Below are 24,536 nucleotides of genomic sequence, written 5' to 3'. Positions count from 1 at the left end.
AATGGAACAAATTAATCTTTGAGGCAAAGGCATTTTGAAAAATAAAAAAAAAAAACCAAGACATATTAAGAATTCCATTTATTAGAGGGGCCCTGGACAGCTCAGTTGGTTAAGCACACAACTCTTGACTTGGCTCAGGTCATGATCTCATGGTTTGTGAGATGAAGCCCCATGGCATGCTCTATGCTGTCAGTGCAGAGAGATTTGGATTCTCTTTCTCCCTCCTTCTGCCCCCCTCCCTCACTCATGCACCCATGCTCTCTCTGTCTCTGTCTCTCTCTCTCTTCAAAATAAATAAATAAACTTAAAAAAAATAATTCAATTCACTAGAAATGAACACACTTTTAAGCTTGTATGCATCAAATAATAGAATTTCAGCATATACAATTACAGTTGAAAGAGTGTAAAATGTATAAAACCAGTATCATTGTGATGGGTTTTATTAAAATTTACTCTGTACTTATGAACTGAACAGACATTATTTAGTTAAAGATGTAGGAAGATTTCATTAAAACATGTAACAAGTTAATATTGTAATTGTATTGATTTAGTTTACGTCTAAAATAACATTCAAGATTTTTGAGTTTTGACAAATATATACACCTCTGTTTCTACCAACCCAAAAAAGTGATGGGATTTTGATCATCCCAGAAAGCTTTCTTATGCCCATTTCCATCCACTCCTCTACCCTGAAGCAAATATTGTTCTGATTTCATTCATCATAACTGTTGATGTTGTTGAATCTACCAGAAATTTGTTTCCTTTATTGGTATTATTTCATCATGTGAATATATGAAAATTACTTATCCACTTACCTATTGATAGACATTTATGTTATTTCTAGTATTTGGCATTTATGAATAATTCTGCTTAACCTTGTTGTACAACTTTTTTGTGTATGTTTGTTTACATTTTGCTTGGGTAAATATCATGAGTGAAATTGTTACCTCATAGCAGAGAAATAAGTTGAAATTTGTAAGACTCTGACAAACTGAATTCCAACTGGTTGTACCATTTTACATTCCCAACATCATTGTTTGAATTCATTGTAGTACAATGTAAAAACCAAAGAATTACAATGAATACAACCCATTTTATTCAGATATGACCAGTGTTACATGCACTTATATTTGTGTGTGTGTCTAGTTCCATGCAATTTTATCACATGTATGAATTCATATAACCACCAGCTCAATCATGACACAGAGCTGTTGCCTCACCATAAGTATTTCACTCATGTTATCCGCTTATAGCCATGCTAAATAGCCAGCGCCAATCTCTTCCTTCTGTTCCTAACCCCTGGCAATAGCTAAACTGTTCTCCATATGTATAATTTTATCATTTTGAGAGTTTTTCTGAGCGTGTATATGGAGAAAGATGAAGAATTTGAACCATTATTGAAGTTAGCATACCACTCAGGAATGAAGCACATTAGAAAGTGCTAACTGCTAAGGGAAAAGAAAATATTAGCAATAAATGGGGACTACTGGGAGCTGCAAGAGAAGGTGGGGTTCAATTTGAATCGATCAGCCTGGACAGGCTGAGTGAGAAGATAACACTTGAGTAAAAACTGGAGGATGAAAAAGAGTTATCTAAGTGGATTTCTGGATGAAGAATTTTCCAGTCAGAGGAAGCAACCACAACAAAGTTCATAAGACAGGAACATGCCTGGTGTTTTTAAGGAATGGAAAGAGTCATGTGACTGGTGTGAAGGAGACAGGAGTACAGTAATTGGAGAAGAGGTCAGAAAAGTAACAGATCATATAACATCTAGTAATCTAATAACAACTTTGATTTTTAACTTGAGTGAAATAGGGAATGTTTTGGGTCATTGAATAGAAAAATGACATGTTCCAACTTATGTCTTTAGTAAGACATTGAACAGTTATTATTGCTGTTGTATTAAGATTAGTCAGTACTGGGAGGAAAAGAACAAGGAGACTATTGTTAAAGTGATCTAGGCAATAATATATGGTATCTCTGTCTAGTTTATGGTTGCTAAAGTGGTGAATTGTGGTTGAATCTGGAGCAATTTTTCCCTTAGATTTTCCCCTTAATGACTAGACATTAAGGAGAACATAAATATGGGGATGAAATATCATGCCGACCAGAATTAAAAGGACTAAGAACGCACCTGAGACAATGTCTGAAAACCGGAGAGAGGAAGAAAGGTGAATAGAAAGAAAATGTAAGACGTTGCCAGAAAAGAAACCTCTAATTGCATAGTTGTTTATTGACTAATCAGAAGGCTTCTAAAAGGCAATTATTTATATAAGAATTTATTAGATGAGAGTGTAACTTGGCCTTGTGTGGTAGATCCTAATATTAACCCCTTTGCTTTAATATTTGCTTTCCCTATTGATTTGATTTCCCACAACTTTTCCCTCCCTTCAGCTTCCAGAATATTGGTCCCAAACCCACATGGCTTAGCCATGATCTAATAAGAAAAGTCAGTCACATGACAGGTATCTGGGTCTAACCAATTAGCAAGACTTAGTTCTGATTCTATCTCCCAACTTTTGGAAAACAGGAATGTAGCATATCTTAGTATTTCAATCATAAATTCTGATAAAAGGATATACTATAGAGTTTGGGAGTTTTAATCATTGTTGGAACAGAGGGAATAAAACTTATGTGCAATTGAAATAATTATATATTTATTAACTGCAAAAAAATTCCACAGTTAAATTATTGGAATTCATGGGTTTACCAAAGTTATTAGATATGAGAATAATATTTAAGAACTAAGGCACTTCTATAGAACCAAAATATACAGAACATACAATTTGAAAAAGGGATACAATTCACATTATTATCAAAATTACAAAATACTTGGAAATAGTATTTATATTCTTATATCTAATATCTATTCTTATATCTATATAACCTTGTATCTTATTCTTATATTCTTATATCTAATAACCTTGATAAACTCATTAATGCTAATAATTTAACTGTGGAATTTTTTGCAGTTGCTAAATATACATTATTTCACTTGCACTTGAATAAATACTAAGAAAAAGGCTCAAAACTTCAATATTCTAAGTTTATGTTTAGAATATTTGATCACAGGAGGGACAAAGATGGTGGAACAGCATAGAAGTTCTTTTTGTCTCTCATCCCTGAAATGCATCCAGATCAACACTAAACCACCTTGCACACCTAGAAAACTGATTTGAGGATTAACACAACGATCTGCACAACCTGAACAATGGAACTCAGCAGGTACACAGCGTGGAGAGGTGAACTGGGGGAGAGAGAAGCTGCGGAGGGCAGGGAGCTGATTTTTCATGCACAGAGAGGATGGAGATGGGGGTAGAGTATGGAAAAAGCACCCTCTCCCCCAAAAGAAGCTGGGGAGAAAGTGGAAGAGTAGAAACAGCTGCAAGAGACTGAATAAAAAAGGGAAAAAAGCAAAAGGAGAGGGTTTAAATTCAATTAAGACTTTATAAACAGGGGGAGTGCAGAGTCTGAAACTCCGCAGCTCAATAACTGGTGGTGTTCTGGTGGGAAGAGTGAATCCCCAGGAGCAGAGTGGGGTCTGGGAGGTTCTCGGGCCACACGGGGAAAAGCGGTTCCACTGCTGGAAGGACATTTGGTAGAGACTGTTGAAGCTATCTATATGCTGTTTACAAAAGACCCATTTTAGACCTAAAAACACCTTCAAGTTGAAAGTACGGGGATGGAGAATTATCAGTCATGCTAATGGTCACCAAAAGACAGCAGAGGAGCCATACTTATATGGGACAACCTAAATTTTAAAATAAAGATGGTAACAAGAGATGAAGAAGGGCATTATTTCATAATTAAGGGGTCTATCCACCAAGAAGACCTAACAATTGTAAATATTTATGCTCCAAGTGTGGAAGCACCCGAATATGTAAATCAATCACAAACATACAGAAACTCATAGATAATAATACCATAATAGTAGGGGACTTCAACATTCCACTTACAACAATGGAAAGATCATCTAAGCAGAAAAATCAACAAGGAAACAATAGCTTTGAATGATGCACTGGACCAGATAAATTTAACAGATATATTCAGAACATTTTATCTTAAAGCAGCAGAATACACATTCTTCTCCAGTGCACGTGGAACATTCTCCAGAATAGGTCACATACTGGGACACAAATCAGCCCTTAACAAGTACAAAAAGATCGAGATCATACCGCGCATATTTTCAGACCACAACGCTATGAAACTCGAAATCAACCACAAGAAAAATTTTGGAAAGATAAGAAACACTTGGAGACTAAAGAACATCCTACTAAAGAATGAATGGGTTAACCAAGAAGTTAAAGAGGAAATTAAAAAGTACATGGAAGCCAATGAAAATGATAGCACCACAACCCAAAACCTCTGGGATGCAGCAAAGGTGGTCATAAGAGGGAAGTATATAGCCAGTCAGGCCTTCCTAAAGAAGGAAGAAAGCTCTCCAATACACAACCTAACCCTACACCTTAATGAGCTGGAAAAAGAGCAGCAAATAAGACCCAAAACCGGCAGAAGACAGGAAATAATAAAGATTAGAGCATCAATGCTACCAAAACAAACAAACAAACAAACAAAACAAAACAGTAGAACAGATCAATGAAACCAGGAGCTGGTTCTTTGAAAGAATTAACAAAATTAATAAACCACTCTCCAATTTGATCAAAAAGAAAAAGGACCCAAATAAATAAAATCAAGAATGAAAGAGGAGAGATTACAACCAACACTGCAGGAGTACAAAAAAATAAAAAGAGAATATTATGAGCAATTATACGCCAATAAAATGGCAACCTGGAAGAAAGGGACAAATTCCTAGAAACATATAAACTACCAAAACTGAAACTGGAAGAAATAGAAAATTTGAATATATACATAACCAGCAAAGAAATTGAATTACTAATTAAAAATCTCCCAAAAAACAAGAGTCCAAGGCCAGATGGCTTTCCAGGGGAATTCTACCAAACATTTATTTATTTATTTATTTATTTTTTAATTTTTTTTTTTAACGTTTATTTTTTTTGGGGGGGGGACAGAGAGAGACAGAGCATGAACTGGGGAGGGGCAGAGAGAGGGAGACACAGAATCGGAAGCAGGCTCCAGGCTCTGAGCCATCAGCCCAGAACCTGACGCGGGGCTCGAACTCACGGACCGTGAGATCATGACCTGAGCTGAAGTCGGACGCTTAACCAACTGAGCCACCCAGGCGCCCCAGTCTACCAAACATTTAAAGAAGAGCTAATATCTATTCTTTTGAAGCTGTTCCAAAAAATAGAAATGGAAGGAAAACTGGAAACAAACTCTTTCTATGAAGCCAGCATTACCTTCATTCCAAAACCAGACAGAGACCCCACTAAAAAGGAGAATTACAGACCAATTTCCCTGATGAACATGGATGCAAAAATCCTCAACAAGATACCAGCCAACCAGATCCAACAATACATTAAAAGAATTATTCACCACGACCACCTAGGATTTATACCTGGGATGCAGAGCTGGTTCATTATTCACAAAACAATGTGATACATCAATCAATAAAAGAAAGGACAAAACTACATGATCCTCTTAAAAGATTCAGAGAAAGCATTTGACAAAATCTAGCATCCTTTCTTGAGAAAAACCCTCAGAAAAGTAGGGATAGAAGGATCATACCTGAAGATCATAAAAGCCATATATGAAAGACCCACCACTAATCATTCTCAATGGGGAAGAACTGAGAGCTTTCCCCCAAAGGTCAGGATACCCACATGACAGGGATATGCACTCTTGCCACTGTCACTCAACACAGTATTGGAAGTCTTAACGTCATCAATCAGGTAACACAAAGGAATAAAAACAGCAAAATCAGCTAGGAGGAAGTAAAACTTTCACTCTTCACAGATGACATGATACTCTGTATGGAAAACCCAAAAGATTCCACCCAAAAACTATTAGAACTGATCCATGAATTCAATAAAGTCACAGGATATAAAATCAATGCACAAAAATCAGTTGCATTCTTATACACCGGTAATGAAGCAACAGAAAGAGAATTCAAGGAATTGATCCCATTTACAATGGAATAAAACCGAAAACCATAAAATACCTATAAATAAACCTAACCAAAGAGGTGAAAAATCAATACACTGAAAACTCTACAAAGCTTATGAAAGAAATTGAAGAAGACACACACACAAAAGGAAAAATACTCCATCCTCCTGGATTAGAAGAACATTGTTAAAATGTCAATACTATCCAAAGCAATCTACATGTTCAATGCAGTTCATATCAAAACAACACCAGCATTCTTCACAGAGCTAGAACAAACAATCCTAAAATTTGTATGGAACCAGAAAAGACCACAAATAGCCAAAACAATCTTGAAAAAAAATCCAAAGCTGGAGGCATCACAATCCCAGACTTCAAGATGTATTATAAAGCTGCAATCATCAAGACAGTATGGTACTGGCACAAAAACAGACACTCAGATCAATGGAACAGAATAGAAAACCCAGAAATGGACCCACAAATGTATGGCTAACTAATCTTTGACAAAAGCAGGAAAGAATATCCAGTAGAATAAAGACAGTCTCTTCTGCAAACAGTGCTGGGAAATCTGGTCACCAACATGCAGAAGAATGAAACTGGACCAGTTTCTTACACTATACAGAAAAATAAACTCAAAATGGATGAAAGACCTAAATGTAATACAAAAAGCCATCAAAATCCTAGAGGAGAAAACAGGCAACAACCTCTTTGACCTCGGCCACAGCAACCTCTTACTCAACACATCTCCAGAGGCAAGGGAAACAAAAGCAAAAATGAACTATTGAGACCTCATCAAAATAAAAAGCTTCTGCACAGCGAAGGAAACAATCAGCAAAACTAAAAGGCAACCGATATTTGGGAGAAGATATTTGCAAATGACATATCAGACAAAGGGTTAGTATCCATAATCTATAAAGAACTTATCAAACTCAACACTCAAAAAACAAATAATCCAGTGAAGAAATGGTCACAAGACATGAATAGATACTTTTCCAAATAAGACATCCAGATAGCTAACAGACATGTGAAAAAATGCTCAACATCACTCATCATTAGGGAAATACAAATCAAAACCACAATGAGATACCACCTCACACCTGTCAGAATGTCTAACATTAACAACTCAGTTAACAATAGATGTTGGTGAGGATGTAGATAAAGAGGAACTCTTTTGCACTGGTGGTGGGAATGCAAACTGGTGCAGCCACTCTGGGAAACATTATGGAGATTCCTCAAAAAATTAAAAAGAGAACTACCCTGCAACCCAGTAATTGCACTACTAGGTATTTATCCAAGGGATACAGGTGTGCTGTTTTGAAGGGGCACATGCACCCCAATGTTTATAGCAGCACTATCAACAATAGCCAAAGTATGAAGAGCCCAAATGTCCCTAATGGAAGAATGGATAAAGAAGATGTGGTATATATGTATACCTTATATGTATATATATGTATATATACACACATACAATGGAGTATTACTTGGCAATCAAAAAGAATGAAATCTTGCCATTTGCAACTATGTGGATGGAACTGGAAGATATCATGCTAAGTGAAATTAGTTGGTCAGAGGAAAACAAATATCGTATGACTTCACTCATATGAGGAATTTAAGATACAAAACAGATGAACATAAGGGAAGGGAAGCAAAAATAATATAAACATGGAGAGAGTGACAAAATGTAAGAGACTCTTAAGTATAGAGAATAAACAGCATGTTTCTGGAGTGGTTTTGGGAGGGAGGAAGGGATAAATGGATAAGGGGCATTAACAAATCTACTCCTGAAATCATTGTTGCACTATATGCTAACTAACTTGGATGTAAATTTAAAAATAATAAATTAATTTTAAAAAATAAAATAAAATATTTACTATTAAAAGAGATTTAAATTCTCACAAAATTGGTATATGGATTCAATGAAATCTCAATCAAAATCTAAGCATAAGACTTCTGCTTTCGATCAAGATGGGGTAACAAAGGCTTGAAATAACAACGACAATGACAACAACAACAACAACAACAACAAAACCCTAAATAAAATACATGAAACAGTAAGTCTTGAGACATTCATCGTCAGACATTGAAGGACAATGATATCTGAGAGGTAGAAAACAAATGAAGGAAGTCCTACAATTATTCCAGCTGACTGCCTAGAGAAAGTTTCCAGGAATCCTGGAAGAACCTAACTTTCTCTCTCTGATTTGATGAATCAATCTAGGAAACCAAAAGTTGCTAGAGTTTGCAAAGTGCCAGAGAAGAAATAACTGCACACACACAGGGAGAAAATATCCCAGAAATCTGCAGAAGATTTCCCTTCAGTCTTCAACTGAACATTGAACAGTGAATATATATAAGGAAACTACCCAAGGTTGGAGAAGAACCACCTGAGAAGATTAGAGGAAACAATCAATGGAGTCCACACAGGGTCCAGAATAGTTCTTGTTTATTGTCTATTAGTTGAAGTGGAAAACCTCACAACTCATGAGACGTCAGGTAGAGCACTCAGAACAGTTTTACCTTAGTAGTTGGGAGAATTTAGCCCTACACTAAACACAGTTTTTGATTCTGCCTAATAATCCTAAAAATAATGCCCCAAAGGATCACATCATGCCAAGAAATTGTTTTAGAACAAATCTCAAAACTATGGAATGCAAAAATATCTATCATCTAATAAGGAAAATTAACAATGTTTGACATCCAGTTGAAAGTTATCAACCATTCAAAGAAGCAAGAAAATATGAGAATAGGAGAAATAGGAGAAATAGGAGAAAATAGGAGAAAAATCAACCAATTGGCAAGTAACCAGAAGTGACATCGATAATAGAATTAGTAAAGGCATTAAAAGTTAGTATAACTATATTTTATATGTTCAAGAAGATTAGAAAAGATTGACCATGTTAAGTCAAAATCTAGAAGATACTTTAAAAAAGCTCAAATCAAAATTCTAGGTAGGAAAGCTAAAATGTTAGACATGGAAACTACATTAGCTGTGATTAGCTGCAGATTAGACATTGCAGAAGAAAAAATTAGTGAGTTCGAAGACAGAGTCCATACAAAATGAGATACTGAGAAAATAAGAACTTGGGGGAAAAATAAACATTGTATCAGTGAGCTGTGAGACAATTCAAATGTGCCAAAATATCTGTTTTGAAAAATAGTGACCCAAATTTATCTCAAATTCGATGCAAACTAAGTCCATAGATCATCTCTACAAATACTTAAAACAAAGAAAACTAAACCAAAGCATGTTATAATCAAATTTCTCAAAACCAGGGATTAAAAAAAATCTCAAAAGCATCCAGAGAAAAAAGCAACATTGTATAAAGTGGAAAAAATATAAGGATAACAGCATATTTCTCACTTAATATAGTGTAAGACAAATGAGAGAGGAATAATATTTTTAAAGCATGAAAAGAAATAAATATCATTGCCATCCTAAGGTTTATGTGAATTTCAAGAAATGCCAAGTAACTAAAACAATATTGAAAAACAACAAAGATGCTGTGTCTGGCTCTCACTCTCATAGCTATTGCAGTACAATGAGCTCAATAGAGATAGTTTGGGGGCAACTGAGAGTCAGCGAGGCACTGGGCAATTCTGTGCCTCACTGAGGAAAATAAACATTTGCAGAGGAAATCCTAAGAAGCAGAGAGGAAATGTCATCATATGCATTCTCTGTGCAAACTTGTCAAGAGAGACACAAAAAAGAAGCACATAGATGTTTCAGTCAACTTCTCAGAGTTTTCTAAGAAGTGCTGAGAGAACTGGAAGATCATGTCTACTAAAGAGAAAGGAAAAGTTGAAGACATGGCAAAGGCAGACAAGGCCCATTATGAAAGAGAAATGAAAATTTATATCCCCCCTAAAGGGAAAACAAAAAAGAAGTTCAAGGATCCCAATGCACCCAACAGGCCTCCTTTGGCCTTCCTCTTGTTTTGTTCAGAGTATCAACCAAAAACCAAAGGAGAAGATGCTGGCTTATCCATTGGTGACATTGCAAAGAAACTGGGAGAGATGTGAAAAAACTGTTGCAGATGAAAAGCAGTCTTATGATAATAAGGCTGCTAAGCTGAAGCAAAAATATAAAAAGGATATTACTGCCTAGTGAACTAAAGGAAAGCCTGATGCAGCAAAGAAGGGAGTCATCGCGGCTGAAAAAAGCAAGAAAAAGAAGGAAGAGGAGGATGAGGAAGATGAAGAAGATGAAGATGAAGAATATGATGGTGATGAATAAGTTGGTTCTAGACATTTTTTTTGTCTATAAAGCATTTAACCCCCTGTACAACACTCAGTCCTTTTAAAGAAAAAAAATGAAATGTAAGACTGTATAAGATATATTTTTAAACTGCACAGTGTCTTTTTTGGTATAAATTAACACACTACTGAATGTGTCTTTAGAAAGCCCTGTCCTGGTGGTATTTTCAGTAGCCACTAACCTTGCCTGGTACAGTATAGGGGTTTTAAATTGACACGGACATTTAAAGCACATTCTTGTTAGTGCATAGGACAAATTAGTTACATTGGGGATGGTAGTTTTCTTATCTTCCAAAGCTACTTATATGAAATAATTGTTCTGTTAGCTGAATAACAGCTCTGTGATTGAAAAAAAGAAGTTATAGCTGCTTTGTTGACATTCTGAATGCTTCTAAGTAAATATATATATATATATATACACACATATATGTACATATATATATACACACATATATGTACATACATATATATATATACATACATATATATGTATATATATGTACATATATATACATATATATACCCTCAAAGACGGTGGACTCACACTTTATGATTTAAAATCTTACCACAAAACCATGGTAATCAAAGCAGAATGGTACTGGCATAAGGATAGACACATAGAGCAATGAAATAGAACAGAAAGCCCAGAAGTAACCTCTCACATATATGGTAAAATAATTTTCGATGAGGTTGCCAAGATCGTTCAATGGGAAAAGAATAGTCTTTTCAACAAATGGTGCTATGAAAATCCGATATCCATATGCAAAAGAATAAAGTTGGACTCCCACCCTTACACCATATACATACAAAAATTAATTTAAAATGGACAAAAAAACCTTAAATTTAAAATGTTTTTTTAATGTTTATTTATTTTTGAGATAGAGACAGAGTGCAAGTAGGGAGGGACAGAGAGAGAGAGGGAGACACAGAATCTGAAGCAGGCTCCAGACTCAGCTCTCAGCACAGAGCCCTATGTGGGGCTTGAGCTCATGAACCATGAGATCATGACCTGAGCTGAAGTCAAACACTTAACTGACTGAGCTACCCAGGTGCCTCAAAAAACCTTAAATTTAAGAGTTAAAACTATAAAACTATTAAAATAAAAGTAGATAAAATCTTCATGACTTTGAATTTTTGCAATGATTTCCTCCATATGACATCAACAGTACAGGCAACAAAGGAGAAATTACATAAATTAGATTACTTTACCTTCTGTACATCAAAAGACACTATCAAGAGAGTGAAAAGCCAACCCACAGAATGGGTTGCACAGATGAAAAAAAGCTAATGAAAGTAGTAGTAAGTCAAAACCAGTAATAAATCAAAACCATAATACATAATGAACAAATACAGTTTAATCCTAGAAATGGAAGTTTTGTATAGCATTAAAAAAAGAATGAATGTGATTCACTATATTAACAGAATAAAGCAAAAAGAAAAAGAAAATTAAAAACAAATATATAATGCACAAGTAACGACAAAAACTATGTGATCTTAGGTGGTACAAAAATTTTTTGACAATAAATGACAAGGAATGAAAATAAAATTATAAGAGAAATTAAATAGGTCCACAATAGACTTTAAAGTGAATATTTATAGCAGCTTTATTCACAGTAGCCCAAACCCAGAAACATTCCAAATGTCCGTTAGCAGGAAAATGGGTGGAAAAATTGTGGCATATTCTTATCATGGACTTCAACTCAAAAATATAAAAGGAATAAACTATCGACATATAAATAGTTTATACCATATACATGGTCTCAACAAAATTATGCTGAGTGAGAGAAATTAGATACAATAGTGTATTATTACAGTTATAAGAAGTTCATGAAAAGGCAAAAGTAAACCTTGAGGATAGAAAGTAGACCACGGTAGCCTGGGGAAAATTGATATCCTATATCTTCATTGAAGTATGGTTTATCTGGGTATGAACATTTGTCAAAATTTGTCAGTTTATACTTAGGCTCTGGGCTTATAAAGGTATTTGTCTATAAATTGTACCTCAGTCATAAAAAAAAAAAAGAGGTACTTGAACAATTTTCAGTTTGAGGGCAGAACCCCCAACAATCCTACTGGACCTTTAAGACTATTGAATTATAAGAAAGACACATCCTAGTTCTCTTTATGAGATTAACATCTGGCTTGGAAGAGAGAAAAAAGAAAATTATTTTTCACCCTTTCATTGTTACCAGGCCTTCTCATATCTGCAATTTCGTCAGTCTCATATTTTTAAAAATTCTGCTTCACAAATATGGAACAAAGCCCTGAAATTCTCCTCTGGGAATACCATCTTTTCAAAAGAAAGAAATCTTATTTTACTACTACAGTCCTGTAGCAGTAAGATGTGATTTTCTTGTAAAATATGGCAATCCCTCTATTTTATGTGAGAAACAGAATATACAGACAGGGAGAATAAGGTTTATTTTTAAAAATGCAAAGCTACTGTCACCACTGAGGCAGCAACTAATGAAAATGTTTTGCTTTTCGGGTATGGTAACCAGCCTCCACCATGGTCCCAATGTCCCTCAATTCCCAGTAACTACACTCTTACAAAGTCTTCTCCCACATTTTACCAAAACTGGTCTGGACATCTGTATGATTAACTGAAAGAACAGAAGTGATGGTATATCACTTCCAAGAACAAGCTATAAAAGACATTACACCTCTGATCTCTTTTTTTCTTTCATCACTTGCTCAACTGCATGTCTTGAAGATTCTAGGTAACTCAGTGGAAAGGCAGGCATGTTGAGGAACTGAGGTCTTCAGTCAATAGCCACGTGAATGAACTTTCCTACAAACAGATCCTCCATCTGCAGTCAAGCCTTCAGATGACTGCAGGTCTAGCCAAAAGCTTGATGGCAACCTTATGAAAGACTACAAGCCAAACTTCCCAGCTAACCTGCCCTTGAGATTACTCATGTCAGAAACTAGTAGAAATAATATGCATTTGTTGTTTTTAAGCCACTAGATTTTGGAGTATTTTATTACACAGTAGTAGGTAACTAATTGGTATCCCATCATAATTTCTGTGGATTACGGTTACTCACTTATCATCATGGTCCCAGAAATGCATGCCTATGTCCAGAATTCATCCAGTATTTTTTCTTTAAATGTAGCAGCTTTGCACTTGATATATAACTTTCTTTCAGCTTAGTTACATTACATATTTGAAGACACAGAATACCCTGCCTTGACCTGCAAAAAATAATCCCCATCTCCTCTGATACAAGAATCTCACTGTTATTTCCAAAATACTGCTTATCGTGGCATTATCCTAGCTTGATGTTTAGTTGGTAAATCATAGACATTCACTCCACTATAGATAACTAGTAATTTCTATGTGAGATTTTGCCTCCACAAATGCCAATTTCCCTTGTTCTACATGCCTATCCAAGAGCCTAAGTCAATAATGGGAAGAAAATGAGAGAAAGAAAGGACACTGAGTTCTTATAGGACTATTGTGTATTTTTGCCTTATACCTCATTCTATCCTAGTTATAGATGACTTGGGCCTAGGCACAGGATAATTTGGGACAGCACAATTAAGTGGTTTATCCCATTAATTTGAAATGTAAGTTGTCAATCAAAAGTATGGAAAAGTTTTAGGTCTCTTGACAGCACCTGAAAGAGAAAGGTTATATTTCCTCTTTTCCCTTAAAGTCTCTATTTAACCTATTGATGGTAAGGAAATGCTTGCCTGGAAGGAATGTACTCACCAGTGTTATTTTCCAAGAATGTTCACCCAAAACCTAAAGCAGAATTCGTCTATACTACTTGCCTCAATCTTTCTTAGGCAGTGACAATTGGAGCTTTACCTTCTTCAAACATTTTCACCTGTCCGGCTTTATGTACAGAAGCTTTATTTTCTTCTTTCTTTCCTAACCTTTTAGAAAGACCAGGAATAATCTTAATAGAGGAAGTATCCTCTAATGTATCCTATTATTCTTGAATTAGGATAATTCATAACATCTCTTATCTGCCTTGGGTGGAATGAGAAAGCAGGCAGAGGAAATGGAGTTAGGAAAAGAACTGCAGACTTCTTCTATATCACAACCTTCAAAAATTATAAATTAATCCCAAATTCTGCATAGTAAGAATACAAAACTTTTTAAATGTTTGGTCAGCCAACAAGCCATGTACCAATTTTCATTGTCCTAGCTTAGAAATATATATTCTAAGTGGTACAGCACAATAAAGCCTGGCATCAAAGTCCATTTGGCTACTCAGCTGGTTTGAAATATTAATCCTATTTCTTGATCTGCAGTACTCAACTCCAACTTCCTGCTAGGTTTATCTGAAGAGCTTTACAAAAAGTACCATTGCCAAGGTCCCACCTCAGACTAATCAAATAGAAATCTCTTGGGACTGTGGGAGAAAAACAGAAATTAGGGCTATGAATTGGTAATTTACAAAATATTCTCAAGTGATTTTACTGTGCACCCACAGACCTAGGCTGACATGTCCATGCCTCCTATTCTTTATCTAGTGGCTCAGGCTGAGCCTTCAAGGCAGAGTGAGGTGGAAGGGAATGCATAGTTCAAGGACCCTCTTATCAATATTGGAACTCTGTTCTTCTCATTAAGAGCTTCACCCACAATTAACTGAGTGTTCTTTATCAATATCACTATCTTCATGAGTGTAAAGATACTGTGGTGCCTCAGGGTAATTAAAGTATAACTGGCCTTGGAGTAAAGTTATGGTAGAGTCCTTTGGTTCCATCTTGAATGTGTCATTTCCTTTTCTTTATCTTCTAAATACTTTGACTTCAAAGAATACATTAGTCAAGAGTGACCTTTGAAATAAGATTGCACAAATAAGAACTTGCTTATGAAGAAACTGAAGGTCATTACTCTGTAATTACACCAAATAAAATTTATAGCCATCTTATAAATGTAGAGAAGCCAGTCCAGACTTCCATATGAGAACAAAGGCAAAAGAAATCTAGAAAAAAAAATTAAGCTTCCTTATAACTTACAGCCCATTGACAAGTACTTGTGATGAGGCAGGGTGACCCTCTTCCAGGAACACAACTGGGTCAATGTTAATACTTTGCTAGAGGCAAAAGGCAACCTCAGCTTGACATTAGACTGATCTCCAAGATCCTGTAAAAATCCCTGTGGAAACTTCCTTCATCTCTACCACCCAAGATATATGATAGCAATCATCCTCTAAACATATGGCCCACTGACATACATTTGAAGTGTCTCATGACTAAGGTTGTACATACACAGTAGATGACCCCTCAAGGTCCTGAAAACTTTGCTTCCAAATTCCATAGAGACTTACACTATCCCTAACCGTCTCCCAACTTGAAAGTATATAAACAGTCACTCCTCACAACCCCAGTGCAGCTTTCTGCCCACACGTCTTGTACCCATGCTTTAATAAAGCCACCCTTTTTGCACTAAAGACTTCTGAAGAATTCTTTCTTGACAATTTGCTACTGAACCCAACATTTCACATGACTTATATCTATTATATTAATTAGTCTACTTAATTTTTTTTTCCTGAGGGGCACCTGGGTAGCTCAGTCATTTGAACATCCGACTTCAGCTCAGTTCATGATCTCAGGGTTCATGAGTTCGAACCCCGCATTGGGCTTGCTGCTGTCAGCACAGAGTTCACTTTGGATCCCCTGTTCCTCCTCTCCCTCTGCACCTCCCCTGCTCATGCTCTCACCCTCAAAAATAAAGAGAGAGGGAGGCAAACCATAAGGGACTCTTTAATATAGAGAACAAACTGAGGGTTACTGGAGGGGTTTTGGTGGGGGGATGGGCTAAATGGGTGATGGGCGTTAAGAAGGGCACTTGTTGGGATGAACACTGGGTGTTATATGTAAATGATGAATCACTTAATTCTACTCCTGAAATCTTATTGCACTATATGTTAACTAACTTGGATTAAAATAAAATTAAAAAATAAAATAAGCAAATGAATAAATAAAACATAATATTTTTTTCTGAGTTATTTATAGATAAATTAGAAGATTGGGAGCTCTATCTGTCATTCTAGCATGTAAGTTTATAAACTGTGGCTAATCTTCTGATGAGGACCTTCATTGTTTCTAACTTGAAATATTCTGTAAAAGAAAAAAAAAGGAAGAAAGAAGGAAATATTCTGTAAAGTGTAGTATATTGGAGTGTCTACAGTTTTTCATCTCAACTTGTAACCTTTAGAAAAATCTTCTCGTGATCTCAGATCTACTGATAACCATTGAAATTCCATCTCTACATCAAAATTGGAGGATTTAAAAAGTTGTGGTCTGAAATATAGACTGCTGAACATTTCAGACATCCTTTTTTTTGTCTGTCTGTAAGCTTAGAGAGGAATTTCTATTAAAAGAGGAAAAAATTCTAACTCCAGCCAGGCTACTAATGTCTTAGATACCATTTTTAAATTTCCAAAACAAATGGCTTGATTTTTTTCCTTCGTGGATTTTCCAAAATTATAAATGTAGCTTCAATCATTACTTAATAATGGGTCACTTCTGGTGGTTTTTGTTTTGTTTTTAATAGTCCACAATGGATGCTTGAGTATAGGACGGGGCGGTGCAATAGATGATCATAAGGTAAGTACCCTTAATAAAAAGGACTGCAGTATAAGGGGGTTTGCATGGCGGTGGTCAAGAAATATTGGTCTGCACTGCATCCTGACATTTGGAATTACTGGTCTCAGGACAGCTGCATTCTCTGTGTTTTAAACATCCTCTCTGTAGTGGATAGTGAATGCTGGAGCTGAACTAGTTAGAGTTTGATTTACCATTTTCCAGTTTATACATTTTAAGTCTTGCTTTCTTCACCTATAAAATGGAAATAATACCAAATTCACAAGGTATTGTAAAGATCCAATGAAATGCTATACATGAAATTACATAGTATTGGGCGCCTGGGTAGCTCAGTCATTAAGCATCTGACTTCAGCTTAGGTCTTGATCTCATGGTTCCTGAGTTCAAGTCCCATATTGCGTGAGCACGAGACCCACTTCAGGTGAGGTCGAGCTCTGCTTCAGGTGAGCATCAGCCTCGCTTTGGGTGACCTCGAGTCTCTCTTCAGGTGAACTTGAGCCCCACTTCAGGTGAACACAAGCCCCACTTCAGGTAAAAAAACAATAGGCACCACGCTTCGGGTGACCCTTGCTTCTCTCTCTCTCTCTCTCTTTCTCTCTCTTTCTCTCTCTCTCTCCCTCTCTCCCTCTGTCTCTCTCTCCCCTCCCCCGCTCTGTCCCTCATGGGATTCTCTCTCTGGCCCTCACTCACTTATGCCCTCTCTCTCTCTCAAAAAAAAAAAAAAAGATAGAAAAATGTTAATTGGGCACTGTGAAAACACTGAATATTAGTTTTGGCTTTGGTTATTAATTGTCAAAAGGATACTGGTATTAACAAGAAATCCACAGGCCCAAAATGGAGTCATTTGCCCCCAGGACAGCAAACCATGACTTAATTGCAATTTCAACTTGCCAAGAGTAGGATTTTAAGCCAATCTATCTGGAATTTTCCAGTCAGCATCAATGAGGTGATTTGTCACAAGGGCCCTTGGTCTCCCAAAGGAAAATGAGGTAATCCATGTAGTAAGACCCCTTGCCCTGACCTTTCAGGGAACACGACCATGTTTGAAAAAATTTTTTTTCTTTTGCTAATAGCCTCTTCAGCATATTTCTTCCATTGATGTTTAGTTATCACAAACTACCTATACGTTTTTGCAAGCAGTGATCTGAGAATGTATATAAATGCCATTTTTATTACTTTATATGTAATCAGAACCATAGCCAACCAAAAAAGGCCTGGCATTAATTTATGGGTGAATTATATTGTTCTTGTCTTTGATTCCTTCCTGACTTCATTATTAATACAAAAGTTTTCAATTTTATAACTGTGCATCCTTGGTTCACCTGCATAGCTCTCTTAGAGTAAATGAATAAATGGTTAACTTCATAAATCAGTCAAGACATTTTCACCAAAAAAATTTATTGCACGGTTAACCATTTTTTTTCTCTTAAACTGGCAGAACTCCTGTTCAAATAGTATATAGTACATGAGTTTAGATATCCAACAACACAAACTATATTTCAGGAAAAAGTGTGATTTTCACAAATAAAATCTTGATGCAGAGATTGTAGCTTTGGTTTACAAAATCAAGAGGATAGTGGAATATTGTACACCTGAAACTATATAACACTGTATGTTAACTATATTGGAATTAAAATTTTAAATAAATAAATAAATAAGTAAATAAATGGGACTGTGGAATGCCCTCGTGTGGGGGATATGGAACACAGAACTGACTTCAGGGAGTCTAGATTTATATGATATCACTGGCAGCATTTGCCATTAAGCAGTGGCATAGACTGCTTGAAAAAAGCAGAAGGAAAAGAAAATCCTTGTAGTTACCAAAATAATTCCCCACGTATTAATTATTCAGCAGCAATAATAAATAATATTGATATATATGCTAGAGATTTATATTTTTTAAAATAATGAAACATCTAATTTACGCAAAAAATCAATTTGGTGTCTTCTGTGACAGAAAACAAATGCCTTCCAGATGTGGCATGATGGCAGGACCATGCCTCCATCTCTTGGTTCTGCTGTCCTTCAAGTGGACTTCAGATCAAGTTAGGGTCCATCTTTAGGGTAGTCCACAGTATTGCTAGCCTCACATCTTAACAGATTTAAGTCCAATAAAAGATACAGAGCTTTACATCTTAAAGCTCTCATAAGTCCAGAATTCCCTCTGAAGAGATCAACTTGGATAGAATGCTTCTTCCCAAAACAGTTACTGTGGCTGAGGAGATTTGATATATGAACTGGTTCAGCCTTAATCACTTATTTTTTATTGAAAAAAATTTTTAATGTTTATTTATTTTTGACAGGGGCAAGGGGCAGAGAGAGAGAGTGAGACAGAATCCGAAGCAGGCTCCAAACTCTGAGCTGTCAGCACAGAGCCTGATCAGGCTCACAAATGGTGAGGTCATGACCTGAGCTGAAGTTGGATGCTTAACTGACTGAGCCACCCAGGCGCTCTGTGCCTTAATCACTTATTTAACCCAAAGTCTGGGGTTTTGAGCCTCACTCAAAATTCATGTGTCAAAAATATGAAAACAAGATTTCTCAAAAGAATTTTGGCGTTCTCAGGAGAAAAATTGGGAGAGGATGCTTGGTGTGAAAATATAACACATATTTATTTTAAGATATAGAGTAGAAAATACCAACTATGGAATGTTAGAAAACTCTCGCTCTACTTTCACATTGGCCATGGTATATATATAAACTTTATTTTTTTAGTCAAAACATTACTCTTTGAACCGTGCTGTTTCCTCTTCTTTCTTATGGCCTCTCACTGGGGGCTTTGCTTATCCTTCTGGGATAGGGAAACTGAAGGGGCTCCATGAAAAATAAACTGTTTTTATCTGCACCTCCACCTTAGGCCTTATGGTTCAGATAATATATGTCTTCCTTATAGAGGTCAAGGAGTTAATGATTTCCTTGGAGTCTTCCAGGGCAATAGATAACATCTAAGGAGTGACTGGGTGGGGTCATCATTTACATTTTCTTTTTTTTTTTTATTTATATATGAAATTTATTGTCAAATTGGTTTCCATACAACACCCAGTGCTCATCCCAAAAGGTGCCCTCCTCAATACCCATCAACCACCCTCTCCTCCCTCCCACCCCCCATCAACCCTCAGTTTGTTCTCAGTTTTTAACAATCTCTTATGCTTTGGCTCTCTCCCACTCTAACCTCTTTTTTTTTCTTTTTCCTTCCCCTCCCCCATGGGTTCCTGTTAAGTTTCTCAGGATCCACATAAGAGTGAAACCATATGGTATCTGTCTTTCTCTGTATGGCTTATTTCACTTAGCATCACACTCTCCAGTTCCATCCACGTTGCTACAAAGGGCCATATTTCGTTCTTTCTCATTGCCACGTAGTATTCCATTGTGTATATAAACCACAACTTCTTTATCCATTCATCAGTTGATGGACATTTAGGCTCTTTCCATAATTTGGCTATTGTTGAGAGTGCTGCTATGAACATTGGGGTACAAGTGCCCCTATGCATCAGTACTCCTGTATCCCTTGGGTAAATTCCTAGCAGTGCTATTGCTGGGTCATAGGGTAGGTCTATTTTTAATTTTCTGAGGAACCTCCACACTGCTTTCCAGAGCGGCTGCACCAATTTGCATTCCCACCAACAGTGCAAGAGGGTTCCCGTTTCTCCACATCCTCTCCAGCATCTATAGTCTCCTGATTTGTTCATTTTGGCCACTCTGACTGGCGTGAGGTGATACCTGAGTGTGGTTTTGATTTGTATTTCCCTGATAAGGAGCTGTATTTCCAGCACTATGTGCTGAACATCTTTTCATGTGCCTGTTGGCCATCCGGATATCTTCTTTAGAGAAGTGTCTATTCATGTTTTCTGCCCGTTTCTTCACTGGGTTATTTGCTTTTCGGGTGTGGAGTTTGGTGAGCTCTTTATAGATTTTGGATACTAGCCCTTTGTCCGATATGTCATTTGCAAATATCTTTTCCCATTCCGTTGGTTGCCTTTTAGTTTTGTTGGTTGTTTCCTTTGCTGTGCAGAAGCTTTTTATCTTCATAAGGTCCCAGTAATTCACTTTTGCTTTTAATTCCTATGCCTTTGGGCATGTGTCGAGTAAGAGATTGCTACGGCTGAGGTCAGAGAGGTCTTTTCCTGCTTTCTCCTCTAAGGTTTTGATGGTTTCCTGTCTCACATTCAGGTCCTTTATCCATTTTGAGTTTATTTTTGTGAATGGTGTGAGAAAGTGGTCTAGTTTCAACCTTCTGCATGTTGCTGTCCAGTTCTCCCAGCACCATTTGTTAAAGAGACTGTCTTTTTTCCATTGGATGTTCTTTCCTGCTTTGTCAAAGATGAGTTGGCCATACGTTTGTGGGTCTAGTTCTGGGGTTTCTATTCTATTCCATTGGTCTATGTGTCTGTTTTTGTGCCAATACCATGCTGTCTTGATGATGACAGCTTTGTAGTAGAGGCTAAAGTCTGGGATTGTGATGCCTCCTGCTTTAGTCTTCTTCTTCAAAATTACTTTGGCTATTCGGGGCCTTTTGTGGTTCCATATGAATTTTAGGATGGCTTGTTCTAGTTTCGAGAAGAATGCTGGTGCAATTTTGATTGGGATTGCATTGAATGTGTAGATAGCTTTGGGTAGTATTGACATTTTGACAATATTTATCCTTCCAATCCATGAGCAGGGAATGTCTTTCCATTTCTTTAAATCTTCTTCAATTACCTTCAGAAGCTTTCTATAGTTTTCAGCATACAGATCCTTTACATCTTTGGTTAGATTTATTCCTAGGTATTTTATGCTTCTTAGTGCAATTGTGAATGGGGTCAGTTTCTTTATTTGTCTTTCTGTTGCTTCATTGTTAGTGTATAAGAATGCAGCTGATTTCTGTACATTGATTTTGTATCCTGCGACTTTGCTGAATTCATGTATCAGTTCTAGCAGACTTTTGGTGGAGTCTATCGGGTTTTCCATGTATAATATCATGTCATCTGCAAAAAGCGAAAGCTTGACTTAATCTTTGCCAATTTTGATGCCTTTGATTTCGTTTTGTTGTCTGATTGCTGATGCTACAACTTCCAAAACTATGTTAAACAACAGCGGTGAGAGTGGGCATCCCTGTCGTGTTCCTGATCTCAGGGAAAAAGCTCTCAGTTTTTCCCCATTGAGGATGATGTTAGCTGTGGGCTTTTCATAAATGGCTTTTATGATGTTTAAGTATGTTCCTTCTATCCCGACTTTCTCAAGGGTTTTTATTAAGAAACGGTGCTGGATTTTGTCAAAGGCCTTTTCTGCATCGATTGACAGGATCATATGGTTCTTCTCTTTTTTTTTGTTAATGTGATGTATCATGTTGATTGATTTGCGATTGTTGAACCAGCCCTGCATCCCAGGAATGAATCCCACTTGATCATGGTGAATAATTCTTTTTATATGCCGTTGATTTCGATTTGCTCGTATCTTATTGAGAATTCTTGCATCCATATTCATCAGGGATATTGGCCTGTAGTTCTCTTTTTTTACTGGGTCTCTGTCTGGTTTAGGAATCAAAGTAATACTGGCTTCATAGAATGAGTCTGGAAGTTTTCCTTCCCTTTCTATTTCTTGGAATAGCTTGAGAAGGATAGGTATTATCTCTGCTTTAAACGTCTGGTAGAACTCCCCTGGGAAGCCATCTGCTCCTGGACTCTTATTTGTTGGGAGATTTTTGATAACCGATTCAATTTCTTCGTTGGTTATGGGTCTGTTCAAGCTTTCTATTTCCTCCTGATTGAGTTTTGGAAGAGTGTAGGTGTTCAGGAATTTGTCCATTTCTTCCAGGTTGTCCAATTTGTTGGCATATAATTTTTCATAGTATTCCCTGATAATTGTTTGTATCTCTGAGGGATTGGTTGTAATCATTCCATTTTCATTCATGATTTTATCTATTTGGGTGATCTCCCTTTTCTTTTTGAGAAGCCTGGCTAGAGGTTTGTCAATTTTGTTTATTTTTTCAAAAAACCAACTCTTGCTTTCGTTGATCTGCTCTACAGTTTTTTTAGATTCTATATTGTTTATTTCTGCTCTGATCTTTATTATTTCTCTTCTTCTGCTGGGTTTAGGCTGCCTTTGCTGTTCTGCTTCTATTTCCTTTAGGTGTGCTGTTAGATTTTGTATTTGGGATTTTTCTTCTTTCTTGAGATAGGCCTGGATTGCAATGTATTTTCCTCTCAGGACTGCCTTCGCTGTGTCCCAAAGCGTTTGGATTGTTGTATTTTCATTTTCGTTTGTTTCCATATATTTTTTAATTTCTTCTCTAATTGCCTGGTTGACCCACTCATTCGTTAGTAGGGTGTTCTTTAACCTCCATGCTTTTGGAGGCTTTCCAGACTTTTTTCTGTGGTTGATTTCAAGCTTCATAGCATTGTGGTCTGAAAGTATGCATGGTATAATTTCAATTCTTGTAAACTTATGAAGGGCTGTTTTGTGACCCAGTATATGATCTATCTTGGAGAATGTTCCATGTGCACTCAAGAAGAAAGTCTATTCTGTTGCTTTGGGATGCAGAGTTCTAAATATATCTGTCAAGTCCATCTGATCCAATGTCTCATTCAGGGCCCTTGTTTCTTTATTGACCGTGTGTCTAGATGATCTATCCATTTCTGTAAGTGGGGTGTTAAAGTCCCCTGCAATTACCACATTGTTATCAATAAGGTTGCTTCTGTTTATGAGTAATTGTTTTATATATTTGGGGGCTCCGGTATTCGGCGCATAGACATTTATAATTGTTAGCTCTTCCTGATGGATAGACCCTGTAACTATTATATAATGTCCTTCTTCATCTCTTGTTACAGCCTTTAATTTAAAGTCTAGTTTGTCTGATAGAAGTATGGCTACTCCAGCTTTCTTTTGGCTTCCAGTAGCATGACAAATAGTTCTCCATCCCCTCACTCTCAATCTAAAGGTGTCCTCAGGTCTAAAATGAGTCTCTTGTAGACAGCAAATAGATGGGTCTTGTTTTTTTATCCATTCTGATACCCTATGTCTTTTGGTTGGCGCATTTAATCCATTTACATTCAGTGTTATTATAGAAAGATACGGGTTTAGAGTCTTTGTGATGTCTGTATGTTTTATGCTTGTAGTGATGTCTCTGGTACTTTGTCTCACAGGGTCCCCCTTAGGATCTCTTGTAGGGCTGGTTTAGTGGTGAGGAATTCCTTCAGTTTTTGTTTGTTTGGGAAGACCTTTATCTCTCCTTCTATTCTAAATGACAGACTTGCTGGATAAAGGATTCTCGGCTGCATATTTTTTGTCTAGCACACTGAAAATCTCGTGCCAATCCTTTCTGGCCTGCCAAGTTTCATTAGAGAGATCAGTCACGAGTCTTATAGGTCTCCCTTTATATGTGAGGGCACGTTTACCCCTTGCTGCTTTCAGAATTTTCTCTTTATCCTTGTATTTTGCCAATTTCACTATGATATGGCGTGCAGAAGATCAATTCAAGTTACGTCTGAAGGGAGTTCTCTGTGCCTCTTGGATTTCAATGCCTTTTTCCTTCCCCAGTTCAGGGAAGTTCTCAGCTATTATTTCTTCAAGTACCCCTTCAGCACCTTTCCCTCTCTCTTCCTTCTCTGGGATACCAATTATGCGTATATTATTTCTTTTTAGTGTATCACTTAGTTCTCTAATTTTCCCCTCATACTCCTGGATTTTTTTATCTCTCTTTCTCTCAGCTTCCTCTTTTT

The 24,536-nt window shown here is 36.7% G+C and overlaps 1 pseudogene; it reads left to right on the top strand.

Annotated features, from left to right (window-relative positions):
* Positions 1-8,913: 8,913 nt before the first annotated feature.
* Positions 8,914-10,638, top strand: LOC106983470 (high mobility group protein B1-like; annotated as a pseudogene).
* The last annotated feature ends 13,898 nt before the right edge of the window (positions 10,639-24,536 follow it).

The sequence above is a fragment of the Acinonyx jubatus genome, chromosome B2 (assembly GCF_027475565.1).
Source record: "Acinonyx jubatus isolate Ajub_Pintada_27869175 chromosome B2, VMU_Ajub_asm_v1.0, whole genome shotgun sequence".
Classification (NCBI taxonomy): domain Eukaryota; kingdom Metazoa; phylum Chordata; class Mammalia; order Carnivora; family Felidae; genus Acinonyx; species Acinonyx jubatus.
This window is presented reverse-complemented; position numbering and strand designations above follow the sequence as displayed.